The sequence below is a fragment of the Aulonocara stuartgranti genome (assembly GCF_965226115.1).
Source record: "Aulonocara stuartgranti genome assembly, chromosome: 15".
Taxonomy (NCBI): domain Eukaryota; kingdom Metazoa; phylum Chordata; class Actinopteri; order Cichliformes; family Cichlidae; genus Aulonocara; species Aulonocara stuartgranti.
Genome location: NC_138951.1, coordinates 41688321 through 41703539, shown reverse-complemented (window position 1 = coordinate 41703539; position 15219 = coordinate 41688321). Strand labels below are relative to the sequence as shown.

At 44.3% G+C, this 15219-nt stretch overlaps 1 protein-coding gene across 1 annotated transcript in view; it reads left to right on the top strand.

Annotated features, from left to right (window-relative positions):
• Window positions 1-15219, top strand: part of ptprfa (protein tyrosine phosphatase receptor type Fa) — a 397951-nt gene that overhangs the window by 36998 nt on the left and 345734 nt on the right. Inside the window, exon 2 of the mRNA XM_082506013.1 lies at window positions 10526-10603. The gene's annotated coding sequence lies outside the window, so the exon portion shown is untranslated. The remainder of the gene's footprint in view (window positions 1-10525; window positions 10604-15219) is intronic.

Genomic DNA, 15219 nt, shown 5'->3' with positions numbered 1-15219 from the left:
AAATTCATGAGAAATGAACTTCAATGAAACTGTTTTGTTGTCAAAGAATTCCATTTCTTCATTAGTTGAACAGCCACGTGGAACATTTAAGGTTTAGACTGAGCTACAAATGTGGCCAGGAGTTTATCCGACCCCCAGGCTCGGCTCTCGGGTGTTGTTTGCCACCTTGTTTCCTTTTTGTCTAATGAAATAAAATGCTGTGTCATCAGACATGGGTAAATGGTGTCTAGTATTATTTTTAAAAGTAAAGTAAATTCTGAGGAAGAAGAGAAAAACGAGCGAGTGCTGTTTTTTTTCTCGTTTGTCCGGCACAAGTGCCGTTCTTTAAAGAGCTGTGGTTGAGGTGCAACAACACGATGGAAGACATCCTTACATCATTTTTATTCACCCAAACAGATCGATTCAGCAGCAGCGTCTCTTCTGGATGCTTCCATTGATGATTCGGATATATTCAGTAGCAAGGGGCTCTAATCTGACTCGGTCTATGTGGGGTGAGAAGGTTTTCTCTCCAGCTGAATCTCTGAAAATTTATGTTTTTAAATTTGTGAGTACTATTAACAGAGTTTTTTTTACTCTCTGAATTCAATCGAAGTTTAATTCTGAGTTTCTTCTCAGTTTTTGTAACAAATAGTTCATAATAGCTGTTTTAGTTGTTTTTATTTTTAGAAATTTGGCAAAATATTTAATTCCTTATCTACAACAGGAATCTGACCAGTATGCAAAAAAATAAAATAAAGCTACTACTTTAACTTCTACTTTTCCCGTGTTATTAGAATATCTGATTTTTCATTTCCTAAGTCTTGACAATCAATGGAAAAATCAGTCTGATACATATAAAAAAACTGTGGATATTTTTTTCCAGAAAAGTAATTTAAGACGCTGTGTTGGAGACGTTGGTTCAAAGTGTCTTTATTCAAATAATCTTACTGAAGGAATCTGCGAGTATATTGATAAAGTGAGAAACATGATGGACTCAGTTACCTTCCATCAATTATGTTCCATACTTGTGCATCTTTATAAAAATGTAAGTCCAGCGTCACAGGTTTGTGGCCGAGGTCTAATGAGACCTGCAGTTTATAAAACGCAGCAACACAGACAAGGTCAGACCTGCTAATGATTTAATGTTCCTGTGAACCTCTGGCAAGACTAATTTGTTGCAATTTGGGTCTGGTTTCCCCATTAAAAAGCTGATAAAGGCTTGTAAATAATGAGCCAGTCATTGTCCTCTTTGTGCCCTTTAGTCCTGTTGCACCATTAATTAGCTGTTTGATACTCTGAGTCTTACCTTTAGTCCCTGTGTGCCTTTTTCGCTGTGGCTCGCTGTCCTGCTGGTTTGATGTAGGTTTTAATGAGACTCCAATGAGACTCTCAGCCTGCTTTCACAGCTGCGTCCACCAGCTGTACATGTGATGGAGCTGTTGGCTGAAATCTAATGGAGAATTTGAATCATCATTAATTGTTATTTTTTTGTATTTATGTTTGCTGTGCAAAATGTCTGCACACCTGAATGTGTGGCAGGAAAACAAAGAACCAAAACCCCTCTATCTGACCCTCTCATGTTAAATGAGGAACATCTAAACTTCTCATACTTGCATTTATGTAATAACATTAACAGCAACATTTACTCAAAGGTTTAAGGAGATTCCCAAAGCAGTGAGCTCATCTTGGCCCCGGTCAAAGTAATCCTAGACGCACTCGGGTATAAGATCACGGACGCAGGTAGAGGAAGCCCTCCGTAGAGAATAAGGCTGGAAGCCAAAATCCAGGAAGCCTGGAAGGATGTTAGCTGGTTAACTGAGGTGCACAAGGTCTCCATGAGAGACAGGCCCTGGGTGACAAACAGATGTCCATAACACTGAGACAAACAAAGCCACGAGGCTGAAGAGATAAACCAGAGAAGCAGAGGGCCTGTTCTCTGAAGATCCATCCAGGGTGTTCTCTCATCTACCGGGAATAACAGCACGAGGGCAGAGCCACTCAGAGCTGAAACTCAACAACACTGGAAAAACATCTGGGAGAAAAAGGTGTCACATACCACCAATGTCAAGCGGCTGGTGGACCTGAAAGCAGACGACAGCAAACAGAGCCAGGGGTGCCAGGTGCTGAAGGAACAGCTGGAGCAAATGTGGAAGGTCAAATTCAAAGTGGTCCTAATGGTAATAGGAGCATTAGACACTGTAACCCCCAAACTGGAAGAGTTTCTCCAGCAGATTCCAGGCCAACATCAGAGGTTGCTGCCCAGAAGACAGCAGCTAAGATCCTGGACAGAACCCTCAGACCCCCCCAGACCTTTAATAGAGGACCTGAGGGACACACACATTTTGTATATTTACAGGGAGGACAGGGATTATGCAGACGCTGCCCACTGTGAAACCTCTACTCTGATGAAACTGTTGTAGTATTTAACAAGTTTTACTTACCCAAGGGTGGAAGCTGAGATAAATAAAGGCTTTCTAGATATTAGAGATATTGTCACTCGAGCAATAAATAACTTTTACTTAATTTAATATTTTAGTTTATTTAAAATCCAAAACAAAACTGGTCAGAAGTGTAGACGTGAACAGTATAACACAAGTCAGTTAACTTTCAGGGAGATTAATCTGCATAGAAATGTGACTCTGAACTCTTTGTAGACGGTTTTGACTTTAAACTTCTAGACTTTGTGTTTTGGATTTGAATCTGCTGCCATGTTCAGATATTGATGATCTCGCTCATACTGTTGTACAGACAAACATATGTGCAAGGATTTCATTGGTCCAACTAAACTCTTCCTATGCATTTATAAATATGAAAATGCTGCTGCTCATAAATCTGATGAATGTCACACAGACCAAAACATTACAACTTAATGAATGTTAATAAATGTTCCAGTAGTAACCGAGCCAGCGTGTGAGCGCTCCTTCTAATTGCTTTTACACTGTTTCATGTTTAAAGTGTTCTATTCTCTCTTGTAATTTACACTATCTTTGTCTCATTAGTCTCAAATTGTTTCAATTGTGTGAATTGAAACTGTCATATTTTTGTCATTCTTCTGCAAAGCAATTTAAATTGGACTAACCTGAATGAATAGAGGGGAATTTGGAGTGATACATTTACAAACAGACACACATGCTGCTGCCTTCTGATTGGCTCTGAGAGGACTTAATCAGCTGAATGTGAAGCAGTCTGAATGAGATGGGGAAGGAGCTGCTTTTAAAATGCAATATTAGAGCAGTGAGACACACGCTTGCTTTGTTTGTGTGCAGGTGTGGGGGAGGCACTTTCAATCCTTGCAGGATTTGTGGTTTCTTCTCTAAATGTATTCAGCAGGGGGAGAATTGGTCTCTGGATTTGAAGGTCTTAAGCTAGAAAGTCTTTCCTGCGGGGACGTTGCCACTGAAACACCTGTCTTTGGCTTTTTTCTTTGTGCTGAGATACACCAGCATTGTGCTCAAATCTCAAAATGTAAATTGTACAGGCAGAACTGCAGCGTATAATCCCTCTATGGATGCATTAATGTCCAAGTAAAATATTAGAAAGCAGTAATATTGTGTTTGCTATGAAGTTCCTGATAAAGGATTAGCCAACAGCTGTCACAGCGCTGAAATGTTGATTCTCAATACTTTATGCAGTGATGCCTTTCAAACAGTGGGACCAATATTAACTCCACAGCTTCAGGAGGTGAGGAGTTAAAAATATCTCTCAGCAAACATTTCTGGCACAACTTTGCCTTCTTCCAAGGTGCATGGAGAGGATGAGACGCTAACAACATGGAGATGTGATGGTTAATTTGACTTTTTTTTTGTTTCTTGTCCTTTATTCAAGCCCAGATGTGTTATGTATTACTATGACCCTGATGAAGGCCGAAACATGTTAGTCAGTTAATAAAATTGTTCCTCTTCACTTTTAAGTGTTGCTGGAGTTCCTGTGTTGTTAGTTTAAGATATTTCTGCCATGATTTGAATCTGGTAAAAAGATGGTTTGTAAGGTTGAAAGTCTGCTCTTGAACGTTGTTCATTTCACCTTTTGTAATTTTTGCAAAAGTTGTAATTAAGCTTTGACAGTTTGCATCATTTTTGACCGGCTGAAAACATTCAGAGATCTGCAAACATTTAATCTACATTTTCACCCTTTGTTCACTGTCCTTTGTTTCAAATAATGTTGTTACTCTTGGACTCTGTAGTCAGACTCAACAGTAGCTTTTCATGACTCATAATAGGTTCACCACAGGCCATTTTAACTTCTGTCTCTTTATAGACTGAAAAGCCAGCTTCTTTCTCATTGGATAATTTTGAGCTGCGTGGCTGAGAAGACCATATACTTGCTGCCATATTTAATGACATCATACAGACACCAGTGTAAACAAACTGTCTGAAACTTAGCAGTATGAAGCTTCACTGATTCGTTGTTGGAACCTTTGCCCCTCCCTAATATGAGTATTTATCAAATAAATACACCTGCTCAGCTCCTCAGATTAGCTTTCGTCAGGCATTAAAACTTGTTAAACTGACAATGATTCAGACCCCTGGCTGAGATAAAATTAATAGTCTGGAAATCCTCTTTCATGGCTTAAACGCTTGTAACAAAAGTCCAAAAATAAAGCTTTTCAGAGTTAGCAAAGCCATCCAGTGGACTGGATTGGACCCTTGGGTGGGCCCATCCTGGCTCATGGGCCATATGTTTGACAATTTTGTCAAAAGACTCTATTGTGGCTTTTGAAAAAGATATTATTGGTTTTGCATCAAGCTATGAAGTGCATCCCTAGTGTTTTCAGCAGGACTTTGAAGTAATCATTTCAAAGAAACATCACTTCATACATAAAGGAGATGCTGAGATTAGACGTGTCACTTCCTGCATGGAGTCTGCAGCTGCTATCAAGATGTTATCACATCAGGATTTATTAATGCCTTCTGATTATTGTATTCATTTACACCCGATGAGCGCTGTCATTATTTGGATTCTATCAGCAGTCAAATCTCCAAATACAAATCAGAACTTATTGTGCTATTCAAATGTCAAAGTCATAACATTACTGCTATATATGGAATCACCAGGTCAACAGTAGTTTTAGACTACGCAAACGTCAAATAGCTAATTATCACACAATTTACTGCATTTATTGAATATCACACCTAAGCTTTCCTTACAGCCTTTCCCAGGATGTGAAGTGTGTGGTGTGTTAGTGCAATTATGTAACAGTATCGCTCAATAATTAGAAGCCAGCTACCCACCACCCATCCACATTTTACATGTTTAAATAATTTAGGCACGTCTACTCCTGCACTTTATGTCAGTGTCCAAACGAGGGTGCTTGGTGAGGAGGAAAAAGAAGGAGGGGCAACCTAGTGTCACGGTCTGGCTGGGGCAGACCGTATGTGTTGCAGAGGAGGACTCAAACGCAGACCAAAACGTAGTGTGGATAAACAAAACAAGCCGTTTATTGAGGCTAGCAATGAGGGTAAAAATAATCGGGCATCGGTGAAAACTAAACAATAACCTAAACTGGGTGAACTAATAACAAAACATGAAAAAGCTTAACCATAGTGAACTGACATGGGTACCTGGGGATGAGACATGGATGAGCAGACGACCTGACAATGGCATGCAGAAAACAAAGGGCTTAAATACATACATGAGGTGATCAGGGGAGGTGGAGACACATGGGGGAAACAGCTGACAGACATAAACCTAATGACAGGACCAGGAGAGGAAAGCTAAATACAATAAACAAAGAACACATGACATTGTCAGAATAAAACAGGAAATACTAAAACTAAAACATGACAACACAACTTAACAGACCTAATATGTGATGAATAAATACAAAACCCCAAAACATAGAAAACCCAGGAACAATAACTGCCTAAACTAAAGGCAGATAGGAAATAACACAAACTAAATCACATAACAAAATGAGACAAATACAAACATGAACTCAGAGCGCTGGGTTAGAGACCCAGCCTGTGACAGAGCCCCCCCCTCAAGGGCGGAGTCCAGACGCCCAAAACCTCGAAAAACAAAACCAAAAACAACCCACCAAGGGCGGGCGGTGGGGGTCCAGGACGGAGGGCCAGAAACAAGGCCAAAAAAACCAAAATGTCCATCAAAATCACAGGAGCACAGGGAACAGTTCATGACTCCTCAGGGGGCCGACCCGGAGGGTGACGGTCCAGAAAATCATAGTTCATGTGATCAGGGGGCCGGCCCGGAGGCCGACGGCACAGAAGTCCATGGTCGAACAGTTCCGGGGGCCGTCCGTGCGGACGGCAACGGCGTAGAAACAGTTCAGGTGGCCGACCGTGTGGACGGCAACGGCGTAGAAACAGTTCAGGTGGCCGACCTCGACGGTGGTGACGTCCAGCAGGTGGCCGAAGATTCCCAGGTGCAATGGTGGCGACATGGAAACCGTTCACGGGGCCGACCGTGCGGACGGCAACGGCGTAGAAACAGTTCAGGTGGCCGACCGTGTGGACGGCAACGGCGTAGAAACAGTTCAGGTGGCCGACCTCGACGGTGGTGACGTCCAGCAGGTGGCCGAAGATTCCCAGGTGCAGAGCGAGGCTTGGGCGGCGGCATAACAGCCGTAGGACCAGGCGACGCTGAAGCAGAGGCTGGACCAGGCGTAGCAGAGGCCGGACCAGGCGAGGCAGAAGCAGAAGCCGAGGAAGACTCGGATGAGGCCGAACCAGGCGAGGCAGAAGCTGAGGCCGGACCAGGTGAGGCAGAAGCAGGAGCAGAGGCCGAAGCCGGACCAGGCGTAGATGAAGACTCTGACGAAGCCGGACCAGGCGTAGACGAAGACTCTGACGAAGCCGCACCAGGCGAAGACGAAGGCTCTGACGAAGCCGCACCAGGCGAAGACGAAGGCTCTGATGAAGCCGCACCAGGCGAAGACGAAGGCTCTGATGAAGCCGCACCAGGCGAAGACGAAGGCTCTGACGAAGCCGCACCAGGCGAAGACGAAGGCTCTGATGAAGCCGCACCAGGCGAAGACGAAGGCTCTGATGAAGCCGCACCAGGCGAAGCACAGTCTGGAGCTGCAGCAGGCGAAGCACAGGCTGGAGCTGCAGCAGGCGAAGCACAGGCTGGAGCTGCAGCAGGCGAAACAGAAGCAGAATCTGAAGGTGGCTGGACGGGCTCCTCGGGCCCCCCAGCTGACGTGGCTTGAGGCTGGTGCGGTTCTCCTGAACCCCCAGCTGACGTGGCATGAGGCTGGTGCGGTTCTCCTGAACCCCCAGCTGACGAGGCATGAGGCTGGACGGGCTCCTCGGGCCCTCCAGCTGACGAGGCATGAGGCTGGACGGGCTCCTCGGGCCCTCCAGCAGACGAGGCATGAGGCTGGACGGGCTCCTCGGGCCCTCCAGCAGACGAGGCATGAGGCTGGACGGGCTCCTCGGGCCCTCCAGCTGACGTGGCATGAGGCTGGATGGGCTCCTCGGGCCCTCCAGCTGACGAGGCATGAGGCTGGATGGGCCCCTCGGGCCCTCCAGCAGACGAAACTTGAAGCCGGCTGGGTTCACCCGAACCCCCAGCAGACGAAACTTGAAGCTGGCTGGGTTCTCCTGAACCTCCAGCAGACAAAACATGAAGCTGGCCGGGTTCTCCTGAACCTCCAGCAGACGAAGCATGAAGCTGGCTGGGTTCTCCTGAACCTCCAGCAAATGAAGCATGAAGCTGGCTGGGTTCTCCTGAACCTCCAGCAAACGAAGCATGAAGCTGGCTGGATTCTCCTGAACCCCCAGCAGACGAAGCATGAAGCTGGCTGGGTTCTCCTGAACCTCCAGCAAACGAAGCATGAAGCTGGCTGGGTTCACCTGAACCCCCAGCAAACGAGGCATGAAGCTGGGTGGATTCTCCTGAACCTCCAGCAGACGAAGCATGACCAGCAGGTGTAGAGACCACCGGCTGGACAGAAGGCTGAGCAGGTGATGGAGCGAATGACTGAGCTGAACAATGGGGAGCTGGCTGAGCTGCACAGTGGGCTAAGGGCTGAGCTAACGGAAACACAGGAAAATGAACTATTGACTGGGCTGCTAACAGAGCTAATGACTGAGCTATAGACTGAAAAGCATGCAGTAGTGATGGTGGTGTTGGTTGCGGACTGAATTCTCCTGAGCCTTCAGTAGAAACAGGAACGGGTGCAGGCACCTGCTGGACACTAGCCACTCCCACCCGAGGAGTAGGTACGGGTGCGGAGACGGGCTGTATCCTGGCTGACCTCACCCTGGGGACCGGCATGGGTGCAGGGGTGGACTGGTTCACAGCCCCCCTCACCCCGGAAGCCGGGACAGGCACCGGCAACGGCTGGGCAACTGCCCTTCCCACCCGAGGAGCTGGTACGGGTGCAGAAACGGACAGAGCCTCAGCTGGCCTGGAAACCAGAGCAGGGACCAGCTGGGCCTCAGACTCCCTCACCCGAGGAACTGGTACGGGTGCAGGGGTACGCTGGGCCCGAGCTGCCCTGGCAGCAGAAACACGAACAGGTAAAGGAGCAGGCTCAGAAAAAACAGTCTTAGAAACGGCAGGCTTAGGGTTAATATGTATTGGGTCGACAAAAACAGACCTAGCAAAAATGAATCCGCCGTCCACTTCATGTTTAGCAGTCTTAGTATTAGCAGTCCTTGGGTTAATAGTTTTCGAAATCCTTGGGTTAACAGTTGTAGAGTGAGCTGACTTGGGGATGACTGAACCAGACTTAACAAAACCTGAACTGACAGAACCTGAACAGACGGAAGTGGAACTGAGTGTGTTTGTCCTGGTAACGTAATTAACAGTCTGTCCTTTAACCCTATGTGCAGGCTTAGGCGAGCGGGAATTGTCTTTCATCCCTCCCTGTGTAGAGGGAGTAAAACAAAACGGATCCTCCCAGTCCACGTCGTCATCCATAAGGGAAATTCCCCATGGATCGGAAGTGAGCCGATTGTTGTTAGCATCAGACGGGTCGTGAGGGTAATAGTCATTGTTACTCACCACCGTGAGCTCGGCATTGTCCAGTTTATGGCGACGGGCGCGCTGCTTCCTTCGAGTGGAGGAAGCCGGCGGAGCGAGCGACTGAGCCCCCGGTGCACAGAACGGAGACACCGAGGCTGGAGCGTGAGCGCCTGAAGCCACACGGAGGACTCCCACCTGAAGCGAGCGAGGCTTAGATGCAGGCAGCGCAACAGGCGGGGACTTTCGGCAGCTCTTGGGACCTCCGAGAGCTAGCCGAGTCCCGTGGAAAATGCGCTCGTAGTCGGGGGTACGCCACGGCTTCCAGCGGAGCTCCTCCTCCAGCTGGGCGAAGGCTGCCTCCCGACGCTCGTAAAGCTCGCGGTCTGCTGAGTCCATAGTGGTCAGGTCGTACTGTCACGGTCTGGCTGGGGCAGACCGTATGTGTTGCAGAGGAGGACTCAAACGCAGACCAAAACGTAGTGTGGATAAACAAAACAAGCCGTTTATTGAGGCTAGCAATGAGGGTAAAAATAATCGGGCATCGGTGAAAACTAAACAATAACCTAAACTGGGTGAACTAATAACAAAACATGAAAAAGCTTAACCATAGTGAACTGACATGGGTACCTGGGGATGAGACATGGATGAGCAGACGACCTGACAATGGCATGCAGAAAACAAAGGGCTTAAATACATACATGAGGTGATCAGGGGAGGTGGAGACACATGGGGGAAACAGCTGACAGACATAAACCTAATGACAGGACCAGGAGAGGAAAGCTAAATACAATAAACAAAGAACACATGACATTGTCAGAATAAAACAGGAAATACTAAAACTAAAACATGACAACACAACTTAACAGACCTAATATGTGATGAATAAATACAAAACCCCAAAACATAGAAAACCCAGGAACAATAACTGCCTAAACTAAAGGCAGATAGGAAATAACACAAACTAAATCACATAACAAAATGAGACAAATACAAACATGAACTCAGAGCGCTGGGTCAGAGACCCAGCCTGTGACACCTAGCCTGGATTTAGGAGAGTTAATAAAGCTGTTTCCTGTTAAAGTTAAATCCAGGCAACATTAATATGTTACATCCAGTAACATATTAAGGAACAGAAGGATAAAAGAAATCCTTTTTGGTCAAAGCTGCTCGTGTTAACTTAAACAAACAAATGTGTTGACTTTGTAAATGAACAGCGGTGGACTTCGTGTGATTCTGTGTCAGCTTTCCTGGTGAATTTAAGGCAAAAAAAAGTTGGTTAGGCACAATTCTGTAAATATCTTCACAGACCTGTAAGAGAAGTTTGACACACAATCAAATCTAGCTGCACTACACGGTGCACACTGATAAAGCTGAGTTTAACATAAACAGCTGCAGATAAAGACAGAACCAGTTCTTTTTACTGGTTTACTACATCCGTATGACTCTCAGCTCTAGAGTTGTGGCATCTCGCTGGCCTGCAGGCATACACTGGATACTAACACTGTAATAAGATAGTCCCATTCACCCCACAGCATGCTAACATTAAAGACTGTCCTGTTCCTGTGGGTGTTTTGGTAAAATAAAAGTAATCGACTCGATGTTCTGTTCCTTCCAGGAGGGCACGAGGACAAAGAACTAAAGCTGGCCGAGGCGTCTCAGTATCAGCTGTATCAGTGATGTCAGGCAAACAAACGTAAGTAATAAACAGTCGTCCACCAACAGGAATCAGTCTTGTATGTTGCAGCCAAGATGTTACTGATGGAGAGAAAATAACTTTAGTGAAAATGTTGAATTATGGAAACAACAGCTCTTAGTCTGTAACACAAAGACTGATTGTGCTCAAACAGAAAGCCTCCAGTGCTGAATATTGATCAGATGGAGTCAGCAATTTGAAGGATTTGCTTCGGGCTTTGTTGCATATGGGTCCCCTTACTGCCAGCGTCTGACTGATTGAAGAATGAATCAGTCAGTCAAACAAAATAATCGATATGTTCAGTTTGTCCTTTATATTCATTAATACAGATTAGTTTCCCTAGACTTTTCTTTTTTCAACCACACGCACTTTTGTTTTGCTATTAAAACATAATCATATGGAAATTATCTGCTGTGCTTGTTAATATCATGGGCATAAGAAGATAAGATGACAGCACAGCAGAGTTTACCTCCAGCCAGCCTGCAGGTAAATCACTGCTGAATCTGTTGAATAATTTAAAACTCAACACTTGTAAATGAGTTTTGTCTTTTGGGAACAACAACCTAGTTCAACACGTGCTGCAAAAAAGAGCTGGGCATAGGCGTTGTGAAGTCGGCCACTACATTCGGACTTCTGAACCCATCACGACAGCGTTTTAGCGGTCGCTATTTGGGTCTGTTTGAGTCCGACGTGATCAGCTAACGCTATCATTAATAAACTGTACAGATGCAAAGCAAAGACATGCTATATATCTGCTATTGGATTAAGACAAATGTGCTTCAACACACAGGAAGACGTAGTGTTTGGCATATCCAAAAGACACCATTAGCAACAATACAGTTGAGAGGACCAGTTAACTGACTTTAATTAACAGAGCCAAGGACTAGCACACAGCATTTAGCTAAAGCTCCCAGTGCACCCTGTTAATCAAAGCAGCAGTGCCCTTAACTCTCAGCCTTACTACTCTCCAAATGCAAATTACCTGCCGCTGTTATGGAGGTGTACATTACTCAGAGGCCAAAACAGCTTTTAAATGTAATCAGTTGGTCATTTTAAAATAGGAGTCTCGTGAGATTTCATCACTTTAGAGACACCCCCCCGAGACTTTGGGTTTGCTGCTGAACCTACCTGAGGACCTCACTACATCCCTACAGCACACAAATCACTTACTGGTGTTCTTCTGGTTGGTTTAAGTTAGCAGAAGTACAGCCCATTAATTTCTTCCATATTAGTGAAAACATTGACCGTGAGTTACAACAGAACTGCCTCCTGATGATTAGAAGTATTTGTACAATGCTGGCACAGTGTCCCAGTTGTATTGACTGAATTAATGACACACTTTAATGAAGCATTTTTTTAACCTTGGCTCTTTTTTCCATCTTTTGGGGTCTAAATAATTTATACTGACTAAATCAGAATCAGAATCAGAATACTTTATTGATCCCTGGGGGAAATTATTTTTTGTTACAGTGCTCCATTTTAAACCAACATTAAGAAAAGACAGACAATACGCTAACTAAGAATAGTACAATATATACATATATATACATACATACATACATAAGTCACTTATAAATAAATATTTGGAAAAGAAACATGTGTAGCTGTAGCAGCAAACAGTGTGTTAAGTGGATGCGTTGTACAGGGAGATGGCCACAGGCAGGAATGATTTCCTGTGTCGTTCAGTGGTGCTTTTCGGTAATCTCAGTCTCTCACTGAACGAGCTCCTGTGACTGACCAACATGTCATGGAGTGGGTGGGAGGTGTTATCCAACATTGTCTTTATCTTGGACAGCATCCGCCTCTCCGACACCACCTTGAGGGAGTCCAGCTCCATCCCCACAACATTGCTGGCCTTACGGATCAGTTTATTAAGTCTGTTGGCATCTGCGACCCTCAGCCTGCTCCCCCAGCATGCAACAGCATAGAGGATCGCACTGGCCACCACAGACTCATAGAAAATCCTCAGCATTTTCTGGCAGATGTTGAAGGACCTCAGTCACCTCAAAAAATAGAGACGACTCTGGCCCTTCCTGTAAAGTGCTGTGGTGTTTTTAGCCCAGTCCAGTTTATTGTCAATGTGTACTCCAAGGTATTTATAGTCCTCCACAATGTCAACACTGACCCCCTGGATTGAAACAGGGGTCAAGTGTTTCCTGGTCTTCCTGAAGTCCACGATCAGTTCCTTGGTCTTTGCCACGTTGAGCTGCAGATGATTCTGCTCACACCACGTGACAAAGTAGTCGACCACAGCCCGGTACTCTGTCTCATCATCCCTGCTGATGCATCCAACCACCGCAGAGTCATCAGAAAACTTCTGAAGATGGCAGGTCTCTGTGCAGTGGAGACCTGCCATCTTCAATGGCTGTGATTGGTCCAGTACTGAGTAAGAATGTAACCAGCAAACTGCAAAATGGCTTTAAAGTCCCACAGGGCAAATTCACATGTCAAAGTAAGAATGCTTGTTTTTGGGTCTGACAGGCTGAGGTTGTTGTTCTTGTGCAGACAGCAAGATGGAAAGGATCTCTGCAGACACACAAGTGTGTGACATGCTAGAGAAGTGTCGCTCTGAGATGTGGTGAGAGGTGTGGTGTTGTAGGAATACAGTCTGTCAAGATGAATATGAGACACAGTCCTCCAAGGAAAAGTGGAAAAACATTAAATAGTTAAAATATAAAATAATTTTAAACAAACAAAGAGAGATAAGACCGTCTTTTGGGGGTCGGGGAGTTGCGTTCTCTCTCAGTGCTGGATCAGTAGTTCACCTATTTTTATTTTGAAGATTGGAAAATCAGACTCACGGTTAAAAAAGCGTTATTGCCCTTTAGCAATGGATGGTTGTTTTGATGTAAATCAATCAACCACTGGGATGGAAAAATGAAGCCAACAACTGTGCAGTTCCTCAAATGGCCACTGAGTCAATTCCAATAGAGTCCTGAGTTGAAATGTGCTGTACGACTTTAAAGCATAAAAACATGTTTACAGGCGGGTACAAAGGCTGAGTCCTCACAGACAGGCGTCCCAGTCAAAGGGCTGTGCTAACTGCAATCACTGAAGTGTACTGGTCTGCTGTGTTTGTGTTGTTTTGACCAGTTGGACCAGTTTAATGGGATTATCTGATCAATAATAAAAACCCTGTTGTGTGTTACAGCTCAGCCAAGAAATTTGTTCTGTAGTTTTGGTGAGTAAAGTTTGCAACACAAATTCAGGTAATGCTTCTGTCATTGCATTTCACCCCTCTTACTAAGCCTGTTAGCCTTAGCTAATGACTTAATAATAACATAATAGTTATGTATTAGTACTTCAACTAAACCTGGTTAAAAGAATCTGATGTTAGGCTTCCAAATGAGTCCAAAACCAGTGCGTGATGTCATAGTAGCCACCTCAATTTTTGTCCACAAATACAGAGTATCGATGTACTTTTCTGTACCAAAGATGATAGATTTAACCACTACATCTTTGATGATAATATTATCATTAAATGATCATCATTAAACATTTACTGGAAAACAAATCTCTCTGCATTTGCAACGTGCTAAACAAATAAATAAATGTTCTTTTTCTTTTGCTGTTGCAAGCTTGTTACATACAAACCATTTCTATGAGACCTGCTTGAGAAGAGACTAAAGATGTAGATGTATGTCTGAACTGTCCCCACACGTGCTTTTTTCTCTCCTAGCATGGTGAGGTTAAAATAGACACAATTTGCGTTGCTCTGGAATTGAGAGCAGCTCTTGACAGACACTGTTGCTGGTTGAAGTGTGCTGGTTAATGGCATGTGGGCAAACAAGCATTGCATTGGCAGGTTCAGAGAGACTCTACTGGTCTGGTGTAGGAGCTGTGCATCACACAAGGAGTGCCTTCTCTGCCGAGCACCCCGAGGACCTCTGTATCAGCAAAGCTGCATTCATGAATATAAATGTGTTCCCACTATTATTACACTTAAACACCTGAAGTCACGCACAGAAGCAGTCGCTAAGCGCTCGCTATTAGTGAGCTGCTCAGCAGATGACACTAAGGAAATATAGATATTGAAAGATGTTGACACTGAAATAAGTTGAGTTCCCTATAACTTTTCTAATATGTAACAAGTGTAAGTGACATCTACGTGAAGGGACATTAAAGGGACAGCTTGTCAAAGTCAGTAACAATGACTCTTTACATCTTGTTTACCTTTGCTTTGTGTGAGTTTTTAGTAAAAGTAAATGGCATGCTGCAGTTTATGTTTTTCTTTGATATCAAAATCTTAATTTTCTGCAGTTGAGGTTTGCAGCTCCCATTCTTCATTTTATGTAGGGATGTACTATAGAGGAGAATATTATTAAAGCCAGTAGGTTATTAATTTCATAGCACCAGCATGTAGAATGTCCTTATATGTCCTGTGATCTCAAGTTCAGCTCAGAGCATTGCTATTTAATAATGCCAAGTAATATCATCCTCATCTTAGGCTAGATCATATAGTAAGGTCAAGCCTTTGTGTGTATATATATACATATATATATATACATATATATACACACAATCATATATATACATATATACATATATATATATACACACACACACACACATATGTATATATATATATATATATATATATATATATATATATATAT